Below are 7,727 nucleotides of genomic sequence, written 5' to 3'. Positions count from 1 at the left end.
CCTTCGTACTCAAACTCTTGAGAGGCACATCAAATTGGATCGCAAGGAGAAAGTTCATACAATGATTGAAATAAATCGTCTATATAACCAAACCCTGCTTTTAGCGAAGGAAGAAAAGAAGCGCAACTAGACTCTTCTTCGGAAGCACTATACGCGAGATCAGCTTCATGCCAAGGGAATTGACAAAAATTATGATTACCTGGACTTATTTAAAGTTCCTCGGCTGCGAAGACAAACTCCAGTGCTGCCACATAGATGTTCTTCAACAAATATGATCTTCCTCGATGAAGTGGATGAAACTGAGGCTACCTCTGTCTACTACCCTGATGAGCCGCGCCCCGAAAGAAAATCTGTTCTTACTCCCGAAGGCAAAGCATATTTCCAACAAACACTAATACATTATGCATTGTTCGGGGTGTGGTTACTTGCCTCTGGTTGGCGCGCACTTGATTTTCACCTAAAAACACACATCGTGTGCAATAAATGTTGAAATATTAGGATGGACCTTGGGGCCATCTAACAAATTTAGAAAAATCTCTAAGGGACCATGTGAGATACTCCCTCCGTTCTAGAATATAAAGTGTATTGATTTTCGTGCAAGTCAACCTTTTAAATGTTAGACCAAGATTATAGAGTAAAATAATAACATCTGCAATGCCTAATATATAAAATATGAAACTACTTTTCATGATGGATCAAATGATATAAATTTGTCATTGTGGATATTGATATATTTTTCTAAAAACTCGGTCACACAAGCACTCGTTTGACTTTTGAAAAAACAAATACACCTTATATAAAGGAATGAAGGGAGTATATGGCAATGTGTGTGGTTGAAAGTTTAGTCCGACCTTGCTAGTTGGAGAGGAGATGGATCTCCTTATAAGGGATTCTCTTCCACATGCTATTGGAGTTTGAGAACAGAAGTAGTTCCCGCGCGCTCCTCCTCCGCCGCCCGCCTCGTCACACCGCGTCGTGGGTTGCGCGAATGAGCCGAGCCGAGCTCACACCTACCTAGATATGTGATGCGTCTGCCAACCCTAGCCGTCACACGAAATAGATCGCATCTACCAATACGCCCATTGCGTCCTTTTACTACTGCTGCCGCTGATGATCCCATCCCATCCACCACGTACACGGTTGATGAGAGAGCGGGCCTCCGAAACCCCACCTCTCTGGATCCTGAGAGAGGGGCGATTAGGTTTTTGGGGAGCGTCTCCTATGCGACTGCTCGCCGCCATTTGACTTCTTCCTCTACGTCTGCGTCGCATTCATCATCACCATGTCCAGCGACGCTGAACGTGCCACCGCCAAGAAGCTTGAAGCCGAGAAGAAGGCTACCGAGGGTGCTGCTGCAACTGCCGCCGCTGCGGCCTCTGCCTGGCCTATCGGAGGGTATAATATGTTTATCCTTCTCCTGCTTATTTCTGTCTTAGCAGTACTAGCTATGTGTGTAGATGTTTCTACTATATGCTTAGTACTCCCTCCGTCCGAAAATAGTTGTCATCAAAATAAATAAAAGGGGATGTATCTAGATGTATTTTAGTTCTAGATACATTCCTTTTTATCCATTTTGATAACAAGTATTTTCGGACGGAGGGAGTACATGCTAGTCTGGTTCATAATCAGTATGTCAGTAATTTTGTCAATGCCATGTTCGCGATTTATACTTCGATTAATTTAGTCAAAAAATTGCCTATTTACTCAGCAATAAGCACCGCCTTTTCCTTTATGTCTGAATCCCGCATCCAATAAAAGCTAAGGATGACATTGTCACAAGGAAAAGCACGAGTCCAGCTTAACTAAAGTTCACAACCTAGTGATCAGCAATGATAATTCCACAAGAAAATGAACCGAATGAACAAAGAACGGCACGGTAAAGCGCGCGACAACTTCTAGTCTGTAGACGAGCGTCGCTCAAATCTGTATGTCTTAAACCAAAAAGGACAATCTAGTGTTTTGGCATGCGAGCAAACACGCATGCTGCAATTTAGGGATTGATTTTGTAAGTCGTACGATAAATTTTTTCGTGTCGGTCGATTTTTCTAGCCAACAGCTCTTCTTCCTCTTCCAACCATCCCTTCCCAGCAAGTCCATCTCCTTCTCAACCCAGCCCCTCGTTCATCGGCGACATCACGACGAACCGAATCGTTCTCGCCTCCGACAAGGACCTGACAGGCCCTCGCCGGCGACGTCCCATTTCGAGTGTGGGCGTTGTTTAATCCAAGCGGCTTCAAAACAAAAAACATGTGAAACCCTTCCTGTGCGGCTACTATTCTTATCCATGAGAACAGATTTAAATAAAGCTTGATTTCAAAGAACCCACAAATAGCCCGCACGACTTGGGAATAAATCCTTGTATAATATTCGCGTAATTCGAGAGGTTTACAACCATATTCATACGTACTCCGTAGTAGATATGCCTCAAGGCCAAGGAGCATAAAAAAACTGAACTCCCCGTGGAAAAAGGGGGAGCAGAAGAGAAAAACCCGTCTAGTACTACAAATACCGCCAGAAGTCAAACCTTGTAAATATAGAGCCCCTGCCCCTGAGACTTTAGAAATGTTATACTATACGCGAGCCAGCATTTCTAATGTTCCAAGGGTCGTTGACTTCTCGAGCAGCTCAATGCAAATAGTATTGAACTACAAAAATTTTGTATGGTTCAGACGCAAATTTCTTCTGTTCAACCTAACGTCGAAAGTCAACCACCACGGGGCCGGAATCCCACGGCGAGCCCAAGCATGGCGCGATCGGCCGGCTCCTCCTCCAGTGCCGGCTCGTTCAGGTCGAGCGCCAGCTCGGCCGCCGCCGCCGCCTTCTTGTTGCCGTCCTCGTTCGGCCCGAGACCGAGGCCGAGGCTGAGCCCAAGCCCGACGCCGGGCCCTGCCGCCGCGACAGCGCGGTGGCGGCGCATGTGGCCGCCGAGCGCCTGGCCGACGGCGAACTCGAGCCCGCAGATGGAGCAGCCGTGCACCTTGGGCTTGGGCGGCTCGGCGCCGGCGCCGTCCGCCAGGCGCGGCTTCTTGTGGCTGGCGCGGTGCCCACCGAGCGCCTGGAAGGACGGGAACCGCCGGTTGCAGGTCTTGCACTCGAACACCCTCTCAGGCGACGAAGGCCCGTAGTGGGCGTGGTGCTGGTGGTGGCCGGAGAAGAGCAGCAGGATGCGCGCCATGTCGCCGCTGTCCAGGTCCAGCAGGCTGACCGAGGTCGACTCGGCCTGCTGCCTAGACCTCTTCCCATGGGCCATTAGTCCAAAGAGCAGAGCAGAAGACCGGAAGACAACTGAGACAAAGCTAGGAGAAGGAACGCTGATGGCCAGGTGCTTTTGGCTGGGATGGGTCTGAATGAGTGAGAGGAAGAGAGGATCTGGCGCGTATTTATAGCTAGAGAAGTCCACTGTTGCATGCCAAGTGCTTTGTCAAGGCGCGCGAGGGGCCGTGGTTCGTTAGGCCGCACGTCGCCGTGACGGCATGCATGGGGGCGGGCAAAAGAGGGGACGGATCCATCCACCGGTGGCCCGAGCTGAGCTGGGCCTCCGCGCGGCGAGCCGAAACCGTTCAATCTGGTTGCGCTAGAAATCAAAGCCGGGCCGTTCCGCTACTTCCATCGCTAGCTCGTCTCGTACCGCGCGTGCGTACTTGTTACGAACGAACGAAGCTATAGATAGCTGTGCCGCCACTCAGTGGCCGTAAGTGATGATGGCTTTTTCGTTCGGGTTCCATTCCAAGTGAGCAGGCTGCTTTTCCATAGGATATAAACCATGGCAAGCAACTGGGACTGCTACTAGCTGGGAGGAGTGAGGGCTCTGAATTCCTATGCCCACTGATCCACGAGCGCCCACAGTTCACGGTGCTCGAGCTTTCGGTGAGAGAGACGTGCGCTTTCGATCCCGATCCTTTTCATGGTCGTTATTTTGTTGTTGCTGCCAACGATCCTTTTCATGGTCGTTTGCTCCTGTGACTGTGAGAGCTTTCATTTGTGCCCCATTCGAAAAGATAACGAACATAGTGCGTCTCCTTTCATTGGCCTACACTACTAACTTATCTGTAAGATTAATGCTAGATCCGGTACCAGTCTCCGCTAAATAGATCCGGTGCCAGTCTACCCTGCAACAAAAATTATAAGCTCCAGCTACCTCCAACTTTAGCGCACCGTTTTTTTTAGACGTGGTATGCATAATTGGCAGTGGTCCAGCACGAACCCATGCGTCCTGTGCCAGGGCAAGGAGGCGCAGTGAGACTTCTTTTGCATCAGATGAATTAAAATGAAAATTGTTTATGACGCTCGTCAGAACCGGCCTAGCAGCATAGACGAGTTCGAGAGGTGCACTGCACGTATTAATATATACATCACGCAGATGTACACCAACGACTTCATTCGCTTCCAATAATTGAGACGTGAAATTCGGATCCCACCCTGTATTATTTCAGTTGTAAAAGCGAGCGAGAGAGAAGAACAGTGCACACTTCGGCCGCTGACATCACCTGCTACAAACAACATATTCTTGCTCCACACTCAGCAGTCAAAGCATATAAAAAGGCTTGTACGTCTGTGTGCTGTGTGCTTTGCTCATCATGTGCTATTATAAGAGTTGAAATTAAGTAAGATCCGTTACCTAATTTTATATCAAAGTCTGTACCTTGGTCAACACTTCGAGGAAGAACCAACCACCGTCCAAGGAACGGCTTACTAGTTCTCTTTAGTCTGTTACTCCCTCTGTAAACTAGTATAAGAGTATTTAGATTACTAAAACTAGTACTCCCTCCGTTTCAAAATAAATGACTCAATTTTATACTAACTTTAGTACAAAGTTAGTATAAAGTTGGGTCATCTATTTTGGAACGGAGGGAGTATAAAAGTATTTAGATTACTATTTTAGTGATCTAAATTACTAAAACTAATATAAGAGTGTTTAAATTACTACTTTAATGATCTAAACATTTTTATATTAGTTTACAGAATGAGTACTAGATAGTTGTACTTTCTAGTACTCCCTCCGTCCTAAAATAAGTGTCTCAACTTTGTACTAGCTCTAGTACAAATTTATACTAAACTCAAGACACTTATTTTGGGACGGAGGAAGTACTCATTAGAGCTTTGCATTCTTGAGTGCAAGCCAAGACTGATTATTTATGGACGTGAATAAAGTGTTGATGGCAGCTTAGAGAAGTCATTCGAGCGAACTATCGTCCCCCACTCAGTTAGAAATGAACGAACATTTTCATTCCCTCAATTAAAAAACCCACTCCCATAGAATGCTCTAGACTTGTCATAAAACAGATAAATTTTTCATGATGTTGCATAAGAAATTGCCAAGTTGTATAAAAAGATTGTCATGCTGCAGCAGAATAATTACCACGTGTTTTCAGGTCTTTGCCATGATTATAGCATGGAGAATTGTCAGCCTAAAAAATGGTGACAATAACCATGATCAGGATTTACCATCTTGGTTGAAGGGAATTGCAATGGTAAATCAACAGAAAAGGTGAAAAATGCCATGCTCTTAAACCAGACACTGCCATCCCAAATGTGCTCTCCCACATTGTCATCCGGCGAACCATTTAGTGTCGTTAGCTTGCAGTTCCGCCCAGAGGAGTTTGTGGGAGTGAATGCTTTAGGATTCATGTGCTAGATCCAAAGTGCCTGGCGGCATTAGCTAGAAATGGCTAAAAAATTGATGTCAGATCGTTAGCATTTAGGTTGTTTATTCAGCTGGTAATAACATTCTGTTTACAATGAGACATTCTTGTTTACCTCAAGAACATGTAACAACTAATTAAAAAAAAAGAACATGTAACAACTAAGATGTTTCAAGCACCCACGAGGAGTTATGTTGTTCATTTAGTAGTGGAAATAATTGGCTGGCTGATTAAGGAAACATATGAAACCTGATATAATTAGCTAAACATGTCCAACTGAACTACGCTGAGGGCCAATCCACGTTGATGATGCAACGAACTCAATGGATAGACACACACTAAAAAAACATGTGGATAAACAACTCCGCCTAAAATGGTTGCACCCTGCCACTTCGGGAGAGAAGAAGCGAGGCCTTCTATGGGAGGATTAGACCTAGGATGCTCCAGCAGTGTCAAGGGAACCTCGACCTAGGAGAACCCCATGCCATCTAAGGTGCCTGATACACCGAAACTATTAGACTATTCCTTGAATCACAAGTTTTCTAGTCCAAGTCGGTTTGTAATATCTAGTCTAAGTCGGTTTGTATCAATATATATATAGCCATGTACCCTGTGCTAAACATAATACAAACAATAGTTTTATTCATCTATCATGGTATCCGTTTTTCGATCCTAGGGTTTAGAGTATGGCTCCACCTACCCCACCACCGCCGTCGCCGCCCAGCTACTTCGAGCGCCGGGCTGCTATCATCGCCAGAGTCGCCACCGCGGTGGCCTCTTCTTCCTATACTCTTTCCCTAGCACCACCAACACCTCCTACTACTCTTCTGGCTGCACCCATGTCGCTCGCCGACACCATCACCGATGTCAGCCCTTTCATCCCCATCATCCTCGACCTCGCCGCCCACAACTATTATCATTGGCGCCACCTCTTTGATCTACACCTGGGACGCCGCAACCTCCGTTCTCACGTCACCACCAACAGTCCTCCTTGCCCTCATGATCCTCAATGGGTGAAAGACGATCTCGCGATTGTTCAGTGGTTCTACACCCACATCACCACCGAGATCTTCAACATGCTTGATCACGACGGCGCCACCGCCGCCAACATCTGGGGCTCTCTTCGCCAGCTTTTTCAGAGCAACAACGACGCTCGGAAAAACGCTCTGCACACCGAGCTTCGTAACCTGACCCAAGGCGATGCCCCGGTAAATCTTTTCTATCAGCGTGTCAAGGCCATCGGCGACGAGCTTCGCGAACTCGATGATCCCGTCAGTGACACATAGCTCATCAACATCATCGTCGTCGGGTTGAGAAAGGATTTCGACAAGCAGGCCTCCATCATCCCCATGATGCGGCCTCCTCCAACCTTCGCCGAAGTCCGCTCCATGTTGCAGATCGCGGCGGACACTCAAGCTCGCAAGGACTCTCGCCCACGAGTCTCCCATGCTGCGGCTCGTCCTCCTACGCCGTCTCCATCAGTGCCTCCCCCGCCAGCTCCTGCCGCCACGCCGCCCCCGACGCCATCCATGCAGCCACCTCCAGGATGGCACCCCAGTCCCAACTACCGCGGCAAAAACCCCATCTATAGGCCGCCCTCGACGCACTCGGTGCCCCCTTCGACACCGCCGCCTTCAAACCCTGTGATGTCTACTACGCAACCTTCTTCTTGTAGACTCGTGTTGGGCCTCCAAGCGTGGGGTTTTGTAGGGCGGTAGCAAATTTCCCTCAAGTGGATGACCTAAGGTTTATCAATTCGTGGGAGGCGTAGGATGAAGATGGTCTCTCTCAAACAACCCTGCAACCAAATAACAAAGAGTCTCTTGTGTCCCGAACACATCCAATACAATGGTAAATTGTATAGGTGCACTAGTTCAGCGAAGATATGGTGATACAAGCGTAATATGGATAGTAGATATAGGTTTTTGTAATATGAAAATATAAAAACAGCAAGGTAGCAAGTGGTAAAAGTGAGCAAAAACGGTATTGCAATGCTTGGAAACAAGGCCTAGGGTTCATACTTTCACTAGTGCAAGTTCTCTCAACATGATAACATAATTAGATCATATGGCAATCCCCTAACGT

At 47.3% G+C, this 7,727-nt stretch overlaps 1 pseudogene; it reads right to left on the bottom strand.

Moving 5' to 3' along the window:
• Nucleotides 1–2,040: 2,040 nt before the first annotated feature.
• Nucleotides 2,041–3,333, bottom strand: LOC109766084 (uncharacterized; annotated as a pseudogene).
• Between the last annotated feature and the right edge of the window lie 4,394 nt (nucleotides 3,334–7,727).

Source organism: Aegilops tauschii, chromosome 4, assembly GCF_002575655.3.
Source record: "Aegilops tauschii subsp. strangulata cultivar AL8/78 chromosome 4, Aet v6.0, whole genome shotgun sequence".
Classification (NCBI taxonomy): domain Eukaryota; kingdom Viridiplantae; phylum Streptophyta; class Magnoliopsida; order Poales; family Poaceae; genus Aegilops; species Aegilops tauschii.
This window is presented reverse-complemented; position numbering and strand designations above follow the sequence as displayed.